The sequence below is a fragment of the Macrotis lagotis genome, chromosome 7 (genome assembly GCF_037893015.1).
Source record: "Macrotis lagotis isolate mMagLag1 chromosome 7, bilby.v1.9.chrom.fasta, whole genome shotgun sequence".
NCBI lineage: Eukaryota > Metazoa > Chordata > Mammalia > Peramelemorphia > Peramelidae > Macrotis > Macrotis lagotis.
In genome coordinates, this window is record NC_133664.1 from 221,513,033 (window position 1) to 221,532,264 (window position 19,232).

At 36.6% G+C, this 19,232-nt stretch overlaps 1 protein-coding gene and 1 pseudogene across 4 annotated transcripts in view; both read right to left on the bottom strand.

Moving 5' to 3' along the window:
* The window catches only part of CACNA1C (calcium voltage-gated channel subunit alpha1 C), a 970,192-nt gene that overhangs the window by 856,847 nt on the left and 94,113 nt on the right, over positions 1-19,232 (bottom strand). The gene's annotated exons all lie outside the window — the stretch shown is intronic.
* The window catches only part of LOC141493584 (large ribosomal subunit protein eL19-like), a 41,792-nt pseudogene continuing 30,689 nt past the window's right edge, over positions 8,130-19,232 (bottom strand).

Below are 19,232 nucleotides of genomic sequence, written 5' to 3' on the forward strand. Positions count from 1 at the left end.
TGGAGCACAATGGGTAGGGACTCAAGTCATTTGTAGAAAAGAAACTCCTCAATCCCCTTCAGAAAATTAGACAGCCCAGGAGAAAGAGGACAATATGCAATGGACCTGATGATGGTGTCAGAGACCTTTCCAATCTCTCACACTTTACTCCTCCCCTCAAACAGTCAACCATACTGGCCATATCACACTCCATGCCTTCACCTTGACATGCTCTCCATAACTACAATGTTTTCTCAACTATCATCTGTGGCTTCTTTCCAGAGTCAGCAAAAGTACCACTTCTCTGAGAAGCTTTCCCAGTGTCCCCAGTCACTTGAACCGTCTTTTCAATGACTACCTTCCTTCTATTCTCTCTGTTCATTTACAAGTTATCTTCTCTAGTAGTGTGTAAGGGCAGTTAGAAGATGCAGTGGATAGAGTATTGGGTCTTAAAGGCAAGAGGACTGGAGTTTGAATCCAACCCCAGGCATTTGTCACTTATTAGCTGTGTGACCTTGGGCAAGTCACTTAACCCTGACTGCCTCGTTTCCCAGGCCATCTCCAATCATTGTGATTCATATCTGGCCACAGAATTCAAATAGATCTGGAGGAGAAAGTGAGGCTGATGACTTAGCACAGTATACCCTCACTCAAATCCAATTCACACACTTGTCATGATATCATTTCTCTGATGTCATGGTCTTCTTCAAGAACAAAGAACAAACATCATCACATCATCATAGTGTATAAGCTTCTCGTGGATAAGAGGCCAAATCTGTACTCTTGACTTTCTGGGCATCCTAAGATATCTAAGATATACCAGTACCTGACACACCTTCAGTGATGTTTATGTGTTCCTATGGACTCCATGACTAAGCCTGTGGGTTTCTCACTTCTTACTTCTGCCCCTTGGATCCCTAGTTACCTTTAAGGTCTAGCCCTAGTGCCACTTTTATAGGAGACCTTTCTAAATCTATCCACTTTGTTCCCTCACCTTCCCTGAAATTAGTTGGTATTGACCTTACTTATTTAGTCAGTTAGTTAGATAACTTGGAAATGTTGGATTCCCCCAGAAGAAACAAGTTTCTTGAGACTAAGGACTGTTTCATTTTTGTCATCATGTGCTTACACCAATAGTGGTCATTTAATAAATCTTTGTTTAATTAAATCTAGAAAAATTTCTTCCTTGAAAATCTTTATTCATTTTTTTCTTTTTTTTAAACTCAAGCCTGAGATAGCAGGAGCAACTAAGAGGTTGGGTGAGGAAAGTAAACTATGGCCCCCATGCATGCTTGCACACAGAGACACACATCATGATTGTTAGTAACATCTCCCGATGTTCAAAGCCATCTGCCCATAACTCTGAGGACAAGACAAGGTCACTAATAAACACCAGTGAGCTATGTCTCCTTTCAAAAGTTCTGCATAAAAATATTGCTGCCAGATGAACACAAAACAAGTGTAATGGATCGATTTAATTCACATCTTAACACCAGAAAACACAGCAGATTAATCGCATGACTGTTTTCAGTAGGTTTTCATGCTTGTCAGGTTTTCAACAACATCTACTTCCTGAACTTTGTCTATTGTTAAAGCATCACCACATTTGCTAAGCTAAGGCAGTATGGGTGGGAGGAGAGGCAAAATGCTAAATGCATGTATAAAGAACCTAGTCCACAATGTTTCTCTGGGTGTGTTATGGCCAGAATAATGGTGATGGGTCCATTAAGAATTCACTTCAGATAGACTAACAATAAACTATGTAATAGTTATCTTCATGTTAGGCATTCAGTTAAATTAGTCATTGTGGAAAATCCAATCTCTTCTTGTTGATGTTGTAGAGTTTCTTCTTCTTCTTCTAGACCTGATTTTGTGGGTGTTTGGAAACCTAAAATAATTCTTTGTTGGTGTCATCTTTAGTTTACTCATCTCTCCAGTCTTTTTCCCTGTATTGGAGCTTTGTGCCAGGACAGACTCTGCTTCCTGTAGCACTCTTGGGTGCAGGTAGTTAGTTATACTTTACTGTGATCTGGGTCACTTGAGTTTCTGTGCTGATGACCATTTCCTGGATTGTGTCAACACCAAGCTCTAGTGACTATTAGTATAACCTTGTCCTCCTTCATCTTTGAGGTTCAGAACAATGGATCTTTTCAGCCTTCTCTTGAAGACAGCAAAGCAGACTGCTATCTCCTCATGGAGGTGCCCCAGTCTAAGGTCTATTCCCAGTTGCTTTTGAAGGTTAAAACTATGGATTTCCAAACAACCTGTGATTTTTTTTTCATGGAATTCCTCCACTTCTGCTACTTCCTTGCAGGTATATATAGCCAGTTTCTAGTCTTATCAGGTATCTTCTTTCTTGTTTGTCTGTAATGATGCTGATTTTTTTTGGAGGACTTCTGAAAGAATTTGTGTGGTTCCAGGATAAAGTCATTTTCTATAATTTCATAATGAATTTCTTGATAATTATCCAGTCTTTGAATAATTGTGTGAGAGGTGAACTGCCTACCTCAGTCAACCTACAATTTATTAAACACCTACTCTATGTAAGGCACTCTGCTGGGTACTAGAGATACAAAGACAAAAGCAAAACAATACCTACCCTTAAGAGCTTACATTCTGGGGTGGGGTGAGATGAGGGGAAGTAGGATGTAGCATATCAACAAATAAACCAAAACATAATAATATAAAACATTTTCAAGAGATAGAGATTGTTAACAATGGAGTAGGGGAATAGAGAGATCAGAAAAGCCTCTTAAAAGAGATGACCCTTGAACTAAACTTTGAAGAAAAGTAGCAATTCTCTGAAAAGGAGGTGAGGAGGGAGGTCATTCCAGTAATGGGTGACCACTGTTACAAAGCCACAATCTAAAAAATGAAGCATTTTGTTCATTGAACTCTAGTAGGTCAGATGACTAGAAAAGAATGCTTAATATGAAATTTATGTGGAAAGGCAGTTTATGGAAGGTTATGGAAGACTTTAAACATCAAGCAAAGTGTGTGGGGGGATGTTATCCTAGAGGCAAAAAAGAAACAGTAAAGACTTTTGAGAGGGTACCATGTGACATAGATTCATAATCTATAACACCTAGACTAGAGTTTAAAGAGTGAGATGTGACAATAAAAAAACACTGCCACGTGAGCTCATCCAACCTTTCTGAACAGCAATTTGGAATTATGCCCAAAGGGCAATAAAAATGTGCATACCCTTTGATCCAAGCAATATCACTATTGGGTCTATACCCTGAAGAGATCACGAAAAAGGGTTAAAAACATCACTTGTACAAAAATAGTCACAGCAGCCCTGTTTGTAGTGGCAAAGAATTGGAAATCAAGTGAATGGCCATCAATTGAGGAATGGCTAAAGAAATTGTGGTATGTGTTTGTTATGGAAAACTACTGTTCTATTAGAAACCCAGAGGGATGGGATTTCAGAGAAGCCTGGAAAGACTTGCATGAACTGATGCTGAATGAGATGAGCAGAACCAGTAGAACACTGTACACCCCGACAGCAACTTGGGGGTGATGATCAACCTTAATGTACTTGCAATAATCCATCAATGCAATAATCAGGGACAATTTTAGAGTATTTGCAATGGAGAATACTACCTGTATCCAGAGGAAAAAAACTGGAGTTTAAACAAAGACCAAAGCCTATTACCTTCAATTTTTTTTAAAAGTGTCTTATATACTACATAGCTTTGCTATCTCTAATATTTTATTTTCTCCTCAAGGATATGATTTCTCTCTCAACACATTCAATTTCAATAAATGTATAGCTTGGAAATATAAAGATTATCAGACTGCCTTCTGTGGGGTGGAGGAAGAAAAGGAGAATGGGGGGGGGGGGGGGAATTGTAAAATTCAAAACCTGACAAAAAATGATAAGTAAAAACTACTTTTGTATATAACTGGAAAACAAATAAAATATTAATTAAAAAATAAAGTTTAAAAAAATACTAACCTAATAACGAGTGGGCTTTTGAGAAATCAAGATTTACACACACACACACACACACACACACACACACACACACACACACACTCTCCATGCCACTTAACAGATTTGGGTAAAACGATATTTCTCACTAATAATACCTCATCCCCATGTCTTTTCTTTTTTTTCTTATTTTTTTTTTTAGTTTTTGCAAGGCAATGGGGTTAAGTGGCTTGCCCAAGGCCACACAGCTAGGCAATTATTAAGTGTCTGAGGCCGAATTTGAACTCAGGTGCTCCTGACTCCAGGGCTGGTGCTCTATCCACTATGCCACCTAGCTGCCCCTCCTATGTCTTTTCTTACGTGCTACTTGACCTGAGTCCAATTGACACCTACATGCAAAAAGGAGATTCAGATTTGAATTTGTTCCTGCTCCAATAACAAAAGAAGAATAAAGCAAACATTGTGCCTCTTCAGGTCAATTAGAGAAACAGGATGCCAAAGAGTAGAGTCTTTTTCTGGATGATTTGAGTATAAGATTCCTATTGTCTGTCCTTTCTCTCCTTGAGTACACACTTGCATAGGAGATTTTAGTATTCATAGAGCATCTTAGCAGCTTAAAAGTAGCTGAGTAAGGATAGGAGGTCTCTGGAGGGAAATGCAAAAATGACACCAAAGGTACCATTTACAGCTAACCTAGCTCTCTGCACATCTCACATCTAAATTGTACCAAAGCTTTTCTCATTGTATAATAAAGGTTTATTATAAAATTCAAGGATATGTTAAAGCTTTTGATTAATACAGAGATAGAACTGTCTTCCAAATTACTCTTCCACTATCAAAAGAGGCAAAATAGGATGGAAGGTCAGTTGGGAGACATTTGAAGAGCAAAATGACACTTAGACTAAAAGAAAACTGTAAAAAGCCACAGTTTGAGACCCAACATGGAAATTTTATTAAAACAAATAGTTTCCTGAAATAAGCACCTGGACTGACAATGATGTTTGTGTTTACTGAAGCTTATATTCAACTTGATCCCTCATTTTCTTCCATAGGTACAGTATACCATGCAAATGACTTAGAAATTTATTGCTCCAGAATCAATCTTTCTTTTGAGTTCATCACAAATCTCTTAATTGGACCCCTTCCAGAAACATAACTAAAGATTCTAGTACCTAGAGAAAAGAGTACAACATGTACTAAGAACAAGAAACATAAAAGGAACCCTCAAATCAAGTCACAATTTTAAAACAAATATATTTGGGATTGGGGAGGTCTTAAATCTGTGAACAAAAGATCTCAAGATGTCTGGGAAAACTGTTACTGCTTGTCCTTCATTCTTGAGGATGACCACAAATCAGGAAGGTGATGCTATGACAAGCAAACAAGGTGGATTTAAGAGGGGTAAATGGGGGAATGGTTGTGCAAAGTCATCTGTCACACTTTCTTCTTTGGAGCTATCTTGATCCAATGACCAGTTATGGATCAGGAAGATCTTGGAAATGGCCCTGAATGCAGGGGATCTTTTAAAAATAAGATTTTTTTCCAAAGTCTGCATTTGACTGAGGCAATTGTCCATTCAGTGATTAAGGCTAGGGAAGAAATGAGTCAGAGAATGACTTCGTTTTGCCTAGTCCTAAAAAAAAAATTAATCTGATAGGGAAAGACCTTCAAGGTTTCTGGCCAAAACAGGAGCAATTGCTATTTACATTCACTTTGAATCAATTAAGGCCCAAATAATAATCAAATGGATTTTTATCTGGGACCTATTATTGGTCAATTAATTGGTCAAAAATCTCCTGAGGTTTCAGTGATCAAAACTTATATTCCTGTAAAAGGTAAGGGTGTGATACCCTATGTGGACAGAGGAATGGGGGGGGGAGGGAAAGAAAAGAGTAGGTAGGTAGGCAGGCAGCGAGGAATGGATGGAGGGAGGGCAGATTCTAGAGAAGAGAGCAAGAGGAACCCAGCCAGAGAGTCCCAGCCATGGGCCCCAGCCATGAATATTTCTACTTCAGGTAGTTTTTTTCTCATTAAAAATTGTTGTTTTGTTTTTACATTACACACATTTACTGATTATTCCCATTTCATGAGAGGTCTATTAACCAAATAAAAAAGTAGTTAAATAGTACAGTGACTTCATCACTGGAAACTGCATGTAACAGTTCACATCTGTTTTTAAAAAGCAATATTTTAGGGGCAGCTAGGTGGCACAGTAGATAAAGCACCGGCCTTGGAGTCAGGAGTACCTGAGTTCAAATCCAGCCTCAGACACTTAATAATTACCTAGCTGTGCGGCCTTGGGCAAGCCTGTTAACCCCATTTGCCTTGCAAAAAACCTAAAAAAAAAAGCAATTTTTTTTAATTTCCTAAAAGTTTTAAATTTTCTCTCCCAGCTCCCTGATCCACTGATAGTATCTTACTGTAACTAATTATTCCTTCTAAGTTCTAAACTCAATTGCTGTTACCCATTGAAGGAGCACAAGTGCTATCAGCACCCTGGAGAAAAGCACTGGTAACCACAATCTATTTATGAGTCTATCAGTTGTGTAATACCATTCAGATGTCCCACCAACTCAAAATCAACTTACCTCAAACTGAACTGATTATTTTTTCTTATTTTTAAATCAATGCAATTCAGTCCTTTCCAGCAAACATTTATTAAGCATCTGATGTATATGACACACTGGAGGTAAAAGATGACAATAAGATAATCCTGACATTAAGGAACTCCATATGTATGTTCTAATGTTATTGTGCAACTTTAGGGTACTTGTTTGATTGTGAAATTGGAGAGAAAAATTTTGTAGGATAGGAAAGAGAAAATATGTCTCCAGGTAAATTACCACTGATAATGCCTCTTTAGAATTTAGATTTTATGCTAAGAAAACACATATATTTTTCTTTGTAGGAAATGACAGTTTATTTCTTCACATTTTATAATTAGCTAAAGAAATAACTTCTAAATAAAATCATGCCTAAGATAATTTAGGCTTAAAAACAATCTGTTTGGGAGCCAAGATGGCAGATTAAAGGCAGGAATTTGCCTGAGCTCTTCCCTAAGCTCCTCCAAATGCATTTAAATAATGACTAAAAAAATTCTATAGTGGCAAAATTCACAAAAAGGTGGAGTGAAACAATTTTCCAACCTAAGACAACTGAGAAGGTCAGTGGGAAATGAAGCTCAGTCTAGCACAGACCATGCCAGAAGAGATTGGACCCCACCAAACTAGGAGCAGATCTCAGGGAGACTGAATTAGTTGCAGCAGTGATCCTCAGATGGTAGGAAGATCAGACAACAGGTCATAAAAGAGATATGCAAGGGCCTCTTTGCTGAAAACAGGAACAGTTCTCTGCTGCATTGCCTATACTTAGATGTGAGTCACAGTTCTGGGGTTTAGACACAGTGCAAGAAAGAGTACAAGCACAGCATAGCTTGCAGCTGCAGGAACTGTAGTCACAGTTCCAGGGTTGAGAGGAGTATTTGTCATTCACAAATCAATGTATAGTTCAGAAAAGTAATAAACATACTTCTTCATAGATCATATCACCTTGGAAAAGCCAAAAAATTGCATGTTCCCATAATTACCTGTGAGTTCTAAAGCCAAGTTAGAAGTTGAGAAAAAAAATTAGGAAGAAAAATTAGAGTTGTATGAGAAAATCATGAAAAAAGAACTAACAACTTATTTAAGGAGGCACAGGAAAAAAATTAATGAAGTAAAAAATTTAAAAATCAAATAAGTCAAATGGTAAAAGAGGCACAAAATCCAATGCAGAGAAGAAGCACTTGAAAAGCAGAGTTGGTTAAATGGAAAAGGTACAAAAGTTCACTGAAGAAAATAATTCCTTAAATGTTAGAATTGGGCAAGTTAGAACTGGAAGTTAATTACTTTGTGTAACATTAAGAAACAGTAAAACAAAATCAAAAGGATGAAAATAGAAAGTGTGAAATAACTCATTGAATAAACAACTGAGGGGTGGCTAGGTTTCACAGTGGATAGAGCACCGACCCTGGAGTCAGGCATACCTGAGTTCAAATCTGGCCTCAAACACTTAATAATTACCTAGCTGTGTGGTCTTGGGCAAGCCACTTAACCCCATTGCCTTGCAAAAACCTAAAAAAAAATAAAAAAAGAAAGAAAGAAAGAAACAACTGACCTGAAAAATAGATCCAGGAAAGATAGATTAAGAATTATTGGACTAGTTGAAATCAGGATTTTCTTTTTTTTTTCCAAGACAGCCTGTCAAGTTTTATTTTATGAGCCAAATAGAAAGGTACTATGTACAGAGGAGATAGGGGAGAATCATTTCTTAGTCTCCTCCTCCTTGGACAAAGTCTTGATAATCTCCTCTTTCTTAGCCTGCAAATGCTCTTCCTGAAGCTTTCGTGCTTCTTTGGTCTTGGACCGTCAAGCTTCAGCCTGGTCAGCCAAGAGCTTCTTCTGGGCCTTGTCTGCTTTCAGTTTATGAATGTGCTCCATGAGGATTCGCTTATTCTTGAACACATTTCCCTTCACCTTCAAATAAAGGCTGTGGTACATATGGCGGTCAATCTTTTTAGATTCATGGTGTCTTCGGAGTAGACGGTGCAGAATCCTCATTCACCTCATCTAAGTCACCTTCTCAGGCATACGAGCATTGGCAGTACCCTTTCTCTTACCAATGCCCATGTTCCTGCCCTTCCTTCGAGCCAGAGTATTTTTTCGGCATCTGGCTCAAGAATGCACAGTAACAGGCTTATGGATGATCAGCCCATCTTTAATCAGCTTCTGGATCTGTTGATGGGAATTGGTGTTGGCAATTTCATTGGTCTCATTGGGGTCAAGCCATACCTTCTTCTTTCCACATTGAAGGACACTAGAGGCAAACCTCTTCTGAAGCCTGAGCATACTCGTGGCTGCAGCCGCAGCACGGAAAAAGAAAGGAGAGAGAGAACCTGAAATCAGGATTTTCAAAAAAAAGCATAGATATCATCTTTCAAGAAATTATCAAGGAAAACTGCCCAGATATTCTAGATACAGAGGGGAAAAAATAAACATTAAAAGAATCCAATGATGCTTCTGAAAAAGAAACCAAAATGAAAATTCACAGGAATATCATAGTCAAATTCCAGACCACCCAGATCAAGAAGAAAATACTGTAAGCTATCAAAAAGAAACAAGACAAATATGGAGGGCCACAGTCAGTATAAGCTAAGATTTAGCAGCTTCTACATTAAAAGATTGGAGGGCTTGGAATAAAATATTCTAGAGAACACAAGAACTAGGATTACAACCAAGAATCACTTACCCAGCAAAACTGAGCATAATATGTCAGGAGGGAAAAAGTTATATTCAACAAAACAGAGAATTTGAAAGCATTACTGACAAAAATACCAGAACTAGATAGAAAATGTGACATTCAAATATGAGGTTCAAAAGAAGCATGACAAAAATAAACAGGAAAGAGAAATTATAAGGAATCTAATAAGGTTAAATTGCTTATATTTCCACATGGGAAATTATATTTATAACTCTTAAAAAATTTCTCACTATTAGGACAACTAGAAGGAGTAAACCTAGATAGAAAACAGAGATACAAGTTGAATGTGATGGTATAATTATACAAACAAGTAAAATTAGAGCAGTTAGATGGCACAGTGGATAAAGCACCAGCCCTGGAGTCAGGAAGACCTGAGTTCAAATGTGACCTGAGCCATTTAATAATTACCTAGCTGTGTGACCTTGGGCAAGTCACTTAACCCCATTGCCTTGCAAAAAAACAAATAAAAAAGTAAAATAAAGGGATGAGAAAGAAGAATGGATAGGGAGAAGAGGAAAAGAAGAGGTAGAATAGTTGTTATCTGACATAAGAGGCCTGAGTTTTTATGGTGGAGGAGGAAATGGGAAAAGAGGAGAGAGGAACAGGTGAATCTTACTCTTATAGAGGGAATAATATACAAATTCATTTAAGTGTAGAAATCTATCTTATCATATGGGAAATTAGGAAGGTAAGAGGATAAGAGGGAGGGGTTGCTCATAGAAGGGAGAGCAGTTTGGAGGAGGTAAAAATTGGAAGGAAAACACTTTTGAGAATGGACAGGGTGAAAGGAGAAGAGAGTAGGATAAACAAGGAAAATAGGATAGAGGGAAATATAAAATTGGTAATCATTACTGTGAAAAAAATACAGTAAGGGGCAGCTAGGTGGCACAGTGTATAGAGCACTGGCCTTAGAGTCAGGAGTGCCTGAGTTCAAATCCGGCCTCAGACACTTAATAATTACCTAGCCGTGTGGCCTTGGGCAAGCCACTTAACCCCACTGCCTTGCAAAAAAACTAAAAAAAAAATACAGTAAGTTACTTTGATAAAGACTACATTTTTCAAACATAAAAATCTGAAAATTTATAGAAATAAAAACCATTCTTCATTTGATAAATGGTCAAAGGATATGAACAAGCAGTTTTCAGACAAAGCAATCAAAGCTATCTATAATCATCTAAAAAATCTAAATCACTATTGATAAGAGAAATGCAAATTAAACCAAGTCTGAGCTACTACCTCACACCTGTCAGATTGGTAATATGACAGAAAAGGAAAATGACAAATGTTGGATGGGATGTAAAAAAATTAAAGTAGTATACTGATTGAGTCATTCTGGAGAATAATTTGGAACCATGTCCAAAGGACTATAAAATCATGCATATCATTTGATCAAGCAATATCACTACTAGGTCTGTATCCCAAAGAGATTTTTTAAAAAAAGGAAAAGGACCTATGTATACAAAAATATTTTAACAGCTCTTTTAGTGATGGCAAAGAATTGAAAATTGAGGGGATAAACATAAATTGGGGAATGACTTGAACAAGTTGTTGTATATGTGATGGAATACTATTGTACATTGAGAAATGCTGAGCAGAACAACATGGAAAGATACATAATCTAATGCAAAGTGAAATGAGCAGATCCAGGAGTATATTGTACACAGTAATAGCAATGTTGTATGATGATATACTATGAATAATTTAGCAATTCTCAGCAATACAATGATCCAAGACAATTCTGTAAGTTCTGTCCATCTCCAGAGAAAGAACTGGTCTGGCCTAAATACAGACCAAAGATACTTTTTCAGTTCTATGTTTTCTTTCACAGAACGATTTACATGGAAATGAGTTTTGTATGACTACACATGTACAAGCTATATCAAATTGCTTGCCTTCTCAATGAGGAGAAGGGAAGAAGAATTTGCTACTCAAAATTTGAAATAAAAATGTTAAAACTGTTTTTACATGAAATTGGGAAAAGATATAGTAAATAAGATTTTTTTTAAAAAGGAACATAACTGTGACAATTCATCACCTCATCACTGTATCAAAAATTCCAATGTAACTGATGGATATAAAAAATTAATTTAAAAATAAAAACAATATTTTTCTCCAACAAATTAATATCTTCCTGGATAATGTTTTCTAGAAATGTATTTTAAATCCAAATTTATGAATTACTAGCTAGTATAACATGGACAGGAAATCCAGGGCATTCCATTTCAGTATCTCATTTGGTCAGTTTCATGGCCAGATTCTTCAATGAAACACAAAGGGTTTTACTGTCTGGGTTTTCCCTGCATGAAGATGTTTTCCCTTGATTCTGTGTGTCTGATGTGTAGATATCTAAGATTCTTTTAGGGCATGCATAGGGAAAGGAAAAGTTACATCAGAAGAACTAGCATTGGAAATTAGACAGGACCCCAATATACAGATAGGTCTCCCCAGCAAATAGTCAATTTCTAGTGGACTTAGAAAAAGATAGGCATCAAGGTATTATGTCCAAGCCAACCAAGGTTGAAAGGATCAAAAAAGGAACAATAAGACTAAGCAAGTAGGACCTGGAATTTAGGACATCAAAGACTTGGCAAGCTAGAGGGATTAAAGTTAAATTTTGACCAAAAAGCAAAAACTATAAGCTTTCAACTTTCTCTTATTCTCACTGCTTATGTGGAAAGGCAAAGACTCACAGTTATGTGTTTCTACCAAAAGGAAAGAGAAATATACAAGACCTTCCCTATTAAGGAAGAGGCAGAGAGCTTGGCTTTTCAGGACCAATTTGTTTTCTTCTAACAAACTGAAGGGAACCAAAAGGCTGACCAACTTTAACTTGAGGCATTCTTAGACCTCCCCTACCACCACCACCATATCTCATCAAAATTGAGAAGCCCAATGTATTATCCAATTCCTTTCTGCTTTGGGGATTATTTATTAAAATTCAGTGCCAAAGTGGATAAAGTGCCAGGCCTGGAGTCAGGAAGACTCATCTTTCTGAGTTCAAATGTGATTTCAGACATTTATTAGCTGTATGACCCTAAGCAGTCACTTAACCCTGTGTGCCTCAGTTTTTCATCTGTAAAATGAGCTGAAGAAGGAAATGACCAACTACTTCAGTATCTTTGCCATGAAAATCCCAAATGGAGACATGAAGATTCAGACAACTGAAAAACAACTGAACAACAACATGAGTTAGGGGCTAGACTTTGATCTGTTATGGCCTATAATGTGTCCAAGACCAGCATATTTTAATAATTTGCTCACTCCACTAATCCCTTTGCTCTATAGCATGTTGTAATTAACTTGTGGAATCTCGGCACCCTTCCAAACAGAGGCTGGCACCATTTGCTCCCTTTTAAACAGTATACCAAGAGAAAACATCTCATCTCTATTAACTCTATTCCCTTTGTACCATGATATTTGTTTGGGTAAAAACATTTAGAATAAATTCTCAATTAGGTGGAAAATAGCTAAGTTGGATAGCTTTGAAAGTGATACTATAATTATTATATACTTATGAAACTGAATTGTTTTGTTTAACTTTGAAAATAGAAGTGGTCTCTTCGATGTTGCTGTGTAGTGTTCACTGAACCAAGAATTAAAGGAAAAAGGAATATGACCCTTAACCCTTGCCTCTTAATTCTTCTTCTCCCCTAACATTTCTGCTAACCTGTTTCCTTACCTAACAGTCTTTTTGTTTTGTTTTCCTTGGATTTATCCAAATCCATTTGTAATTAGATAGAGTTATCACCAATGATGCAGATCCAAACTCATCCAAGCCTGCCCATCCTCTGCCAGTCTTGCTATGTCCTCCCATAAAATGTGCTTCAGGGGATCCACCCAACATACTGGAGGCTTTCCTGCTTTCTCCTAATATATATAGTACAGGTACTAAAAGATATGATTCTTATGAGTGTGTAGAGATGGAGGAGTAGGCATATGAGACAATAGTAAACTATAGTCTCTCAGTTGCCTTACTTCAGTATTAATAAAGTCTAATTTTTTTCCAGTTTTTTCTAATTTTACATTCCTTCAGATACAAATGCATTGATCTCTTAGTGATCTTACAACTGTCCTCTGATACTGATCTGATCTATATATACTTAGTCCAATTTGATTGTTTTTCCTGTCTTTATTTTCTTTAGAAGCATTTTCACCTCCCTTCAAAACATATACAGGATAGTGTAGAATATAAATGTAGTGGTTCCACTATACTTAATACTAGTTTGTCATAATCATTTTTTACTAATCTTTTCCATTTTCTCCTTTTTTTTACTATCATGTTCCAATTTGCCCTTTGGGATGATTTTGATTGCCTTAAAATCTTGCCAAGCTTTCTTTAAACCAGTTTTACTCCCTTTGTTTCTCTCTTTTTTGTGAGCTTACTATTCATAATTGTCAGTATCCTCCTTCAAAAGATATTACTAATGAGTTTATATGTTAACTTGGTATTGCCTTTTGCATACATTACTTACTATTTAGAAATCAAAAAATTAACTTTCCCAAGAACAAGATAGAAAAGGTGTGGTAAGATAAATGTGCCTTTGAAATGAAAAAATGTAAGGGCTTAGTAAACTCAACAAGAATCCGGATGATATAGTAGTTAAAGAAATGTAATCTTAGACTGCATTAACAGAAGAAAATATTATCTTAGATTGCATTAACAAAACCATAACATCCAAAGCCAGGATATTGAGGAACTTTAAGAACTTCTCATATGATCATTGATTGCTGATATTGAGGGTACTTATCCTAGAGAAAGGAGCAGGTAAGTGGCTCACTAGACAGCCCTGGAGTCTGAAGAATCCCTTTTCCTGGGTTTAATCTGGTCTCACTCACTAGCTATGTGACCCCAGTCAAATCACTTAATCCTATTTGCCTCAGTTTCCTCATCTATAAAATGAGGGGGGGAGGGGAAAATGGTAAAACTACTCCAGTATCTTTACCAATAAATCCCCAAATAGGATCACAGTCAGACACAACTGAAACAAATGAACAACAAAAAACTTGATATTCAGTCCACTTTGCTGGCCTTGTTATCAAGAATCATTAGCAGAAACAGTAGCAGCAGTACTGCAGTTTTCAGTATCAGATTGATTTTTTTTAGGTTTTTACAAGGCAATGGGGTTAAGTGACTTGCCCAAAGACTACACAGCTAGGTAATTATTAAGTGTCTGAGGCAGGATTTGAACTCAGGTACTCCTGACTCCAGGGCTGGTGCTCTATCCACTGAGCCACCTAGCTGCCCCCAGACTGATTTTTTAAGACTGATTTCAGTGTTTTCAGTATATCAAACATTTACATAATACTAGGCAATATGCTATTCTCTCATTTTATATTCACAAAAACCCTGGAAGGTAAGTGCTATTATTACCCTTCTTTATAAATGAGGAAACTAAGGCAAACAGAGGTCGAGTGATTTCTCTAGGTCATATAGACAGTAAATGTTTAAGGCTGAATTTGAACTCAAGTCTTCCTGACTGTAGGCCCAGCACTCTAGACACTGTACCACCTAGCTAGGCCTAACAAGAAGATCTGGGTTCATACTTGCCTCTGACATATATTAGCTATGCAATTATGGTCAAACTGCGTAATATTTTAGTAACCCAGGCAACTCCATAAGACTGTAAGTCACATATAAGTTATTGCTTTAATATCAATAAAATCATAGGTATAGATAAAACAAAAATTTTGAAGAGTATAAAGTACTATATCAGCATACAAATACCACTATTATCCACAAAATGTTATTCATAGGATGTTTTCAATTCAAACTCTCTAAGTGATGTTCTTTGTCCTTTTGCTAATGAAAGGGTCAGCATGGTAGATCATAGAGCTGGCCTTGAAGTCAGGAAGATTTGGTTCCCTGTCTCTCACCTCTGAGACATCCTGGCTGTATGACCTAATTACAACCATGACACCTAATTATTCAGTGCCCTCAGACTAATCAATAAGACTAAATAAGTCACAGAAGACCTGCAGTTCTATTGTTATTCTAACATCAATAAAACAACAAGTCTAGACCAAAACAAAACAAAACAAAAATACCTTAGGAGAGAGAACTTTCAGTCATTCAAAAATATTTCTTACTATTCTACATTTTACATAGGCGAGTGTGGGGGGCAGAGGGTGAAAGATACAAAGACTGGATGAGAGATAGCTCTTCTGTTCATATTGCTTACAATTTTAAGAGTCTAAACCACAAATAGAAATCATGATAATGCATAAAATAAAATGCAAAGCAAAATACTATGGAAGTACCTGAAGACAGTCTCCTTTTTCGATGCTCACATCAAGTCTTTTTCCTTTCTACTTCCCCCCCACTCCCTCACTCCACAACACATTTCCAAATTTAAGGCTGCTGCAATGCTCAAAAGAGGTTATACAACTGTTATGATGCACCATTCGAGGCAGATGGTTACCCATAACTCAGAGGCCAAGACAATATAACATGAATATATTAATAGCAACCATAACATAAAGTTAATTTATTCTCCCTCTCAGGGAGCCGAGGGGATAAAGTAGATAGCCTGTTGAACATCTAGGCAGTAGGAGCTAATTTTTTTCTTAAAGCAAAGAGATAGAGCTGGAGAAAAACAAGATTGATCTCCCCAAGTAACAATGTAGCATCTGAACCAATTAACTTAAAAACAATTATGTGGTTATAGTGAACACTGAAAAGGAAGAAAAGGAAAGTCGGCCTAATCTGTTTAGCACTGCCATTTCAGTAGCATCTATCACCCTACAGGCAAAGCATTTGTTTAGTACTGAGCAAACAGAAGCCCAAGCAAGGTTCTTTCCTTCTGTGAAAGTAATAGGAAAGAATGGAGGTAACATCATACTAGCTCAGATGATATAGCTTTTAAGTCTCTCCCCCTGCCCCTAAATTAATATATGAGAGTAGGCAAATTACTTGGACTTTCTGACCTTCAGCTTCCTTATATGTAATACAAGGGAATTGCACCAGGTGATCTTTTGGGTCTACTCCAATAGTAATAAGCTATAAACACTTGAAGGACCATTTCAGGTTAAAAGCTGAAAAAATTTTTTTTAATTTTTTTCTATCAGATTAATGCCTCATCTTTAAGGCAAGGGGAGAGGGGCTTAGAACTAATTCCTCAATTAGCATAGAAGGGAAGGAAAACAGTAACTATGAATTTTTAAGTGTTTTCCCCCCCATTAAAACTCTGAAGAAAAAAAATCACTCAACAAAATACCGAAATATAATTTCTTTTCCCTAGAATTTAGTAGAATACACAATCTGCCTTACATCTAACATCAAAAATGTCACATTCACTTGCTATTTACAACTAAATAAGCTATTGAGGAAGAACAAAGAAATTAAAGTTTTGTACCTGAATGATGATCTTTTTTTGTTAACAAAATTTAGTCTTGACATAACAAACTTCCATATGAGTTGCTATATAATCAATGAAATGAGATTAGTAAAAGGAATACTGACAAGCCACTTAAAACTTTCTGCAAAAAACAGTCAATAATATATTCAACATTAATATAATATAAAATAAATATTATCAATGTGTAGATGTTTATTGAGCCCTTTTACTATGTGTTGCAAAACTTAGGTTCAGAGTGATTCTGACTGTGCCAGAATGAGAATTTTAACCCAGATACTTCATTCACTCCATGCTAAGCAAAATCTGAGCAAAGTTCCTGCACTCAGTTTATCTAAAACTAAGTATATCTACTTTTACAAACACTTTTACCTCCTTCTGACTTTGTGCAACAAAATGTGAAGAATCTGTTTCAAATTAAACTTCTGATGCTTCTATATGATCATGGTAAGTCACTTATGTTCTCATTATAAAAAGAGGTTGTGAATACTTTCCTTAAATATTTTCCAAGGCTGTTTTAGACAAGTGCATAATCATAAAGTGATATATGAGCACTATTTCACAGTCCTACCATATTCAAAACCTTGGTGCTATTTCTGTTACACCCTATTTCCCACACTCAATCAGTTGCCAAGTTCTATTGAATCTACCCCACAATAGGTATTACATTCTTGTCTATCCAGAGATGGCCCTGGATGTGAGGCAATCAGGGTTAAGTGGTTTGCCCAAGGTCATATGGCTAGTGTCAAATGTCTGGGGCTGAATTTGAGGTCTTCCTGACTCCAGGGCTGATGGTCCAATCACTACACCACCTAGCTGCCCATAGTCACTTAAAATCATTTAATCCTGAAAGTCTTGCATCCAGGACAATCTCCAGTAATCCTGATTCATATCTGGCCACTGGATCCAGATGGCTCTGGAGGAGAAAGTGAGGCTGGTGACTTTGCACAACACTCCCTCACTCAAATCTAATTCATGTGTTTGTCATGTCATCACTTCCCTGATGTCATGTTCTTCTTCAAGAATGAAGAACAAATATCACCCTATCTATCTCCACAGTAGAAAGAACAGTAACTCTGGAATTAGGGGGCTTCTGTTTAAATCTTCTGCTTCTGATCTTCCTTGTGTGATCTTAAACAAGTTACCTAATTTCCTTCTGCTCCATTTCCTCATCTGTAAGGTGACAGGTTAGACTGGTCTCTCAGGCCTCTTCCAGATCTGGAGCCATGTAGACTTTACTGCTTCTGTCTCCCTGCTCCGAGACATTTCTCAGGCAGTAAACCCAAGAGCAGGATTTGAATGAAGACCTTCTAACTCTAGACCCAAGACCACTTCCACTGTACACTGTTCCATTCCTCCTAGTGTTTGTGCATTTCCCCCTCTAATACCAAAAAGAACAAACTAGATTACATTTTTTAAAAAAGAGGCTTATTCTGGATATGCTGCCTTTGAGTTAATTATCTGTTAATTCTTCAGAGTTCAAAACCAGAATTAATAAAATAAAATAAAAATAAGGGAAAATATATTGCACGATTAAACTATTTCAACAAATAACTGAAAACCAAAACTAAGAAATGGAAAATAGAATGACATCCACAGTTAGTATAATCATTTATCTAGAAGCTTAACTGACATAAATTAATTATTATAACAAGTAGATAGAAAGAACACAAAAAGTACCTTAGCCAGCAAATACAGACTTGCTTGACAAATAGAGAAATTAATGCCAAAGAGAACACCAATTTTAAAATATACATTCATTTGTAAAACCTTATGAAAATGAACTGTTAAACACAGAATCAATAAACCTTGATTTAATACAATGTATCTATCAGGCACTGGCTAAATTCTGGTGATATAAAGAAAAATCAAAAATATTCATTGCCCTTGGGGAGCTTGTATTCTGGGGTTTTTTTTTTAGGTTTTTGCAAGGCAAATGGGGTTAAGTGGCTTGCCCAAGGCCACACAGCTAGGTAATTATTATTAAGTGTCTGAGGCCAGATTTGAACTCAGGTTCTCCTGATTCCAGGGCCAGTGCTCTTTCCACTTTGCTACCTAGCCACCTGGGAGCTTGTATTTTAATGGGAGAGATGGATGATTATGAGCAGTAAGAACACATAATGCAGAGAGAAGCAATGAAGGGCAAAGATAATTTAGCAATTTCATCCTAAGGTCCAAATGAAAGAATTACAAATAGAAGAAAAAGTAAAAAGATCTTCAAAAATTATTTTAACGAACTAGTTTCTCCATCAAGGACATTGGAATATAGACACTTAGACCCTAACATCACAGCCCCAGATATACTTAAAAAGAAGACAGAAATACTAAAAAATAGCAGGATTGGATCAAGGGTATAGAGAGGAAATTTGTGATGGAAACAAGACAATTTCAATGACTTTGAGGGCTTGATGCACAAGTTTTCTGAAAGAAGCTAACATGTTAAAGGGCATTGAAAAATTTTTGCCTTAATACCCCCCAAAAATGGGATGAGAGAATATCAATAAATACTAGCCTATACTTAAATAGATATAAAATCTTTATGAGTCATATGTAAATAAATCAAAAGCAGGACCAAATAGGCTTTCCTAAGATGTTGTCAACCTCTTAGTAACTACGTCTTCATCATTTCACAGTTAATTCAAAGACATGGGAATTATAAGATACTA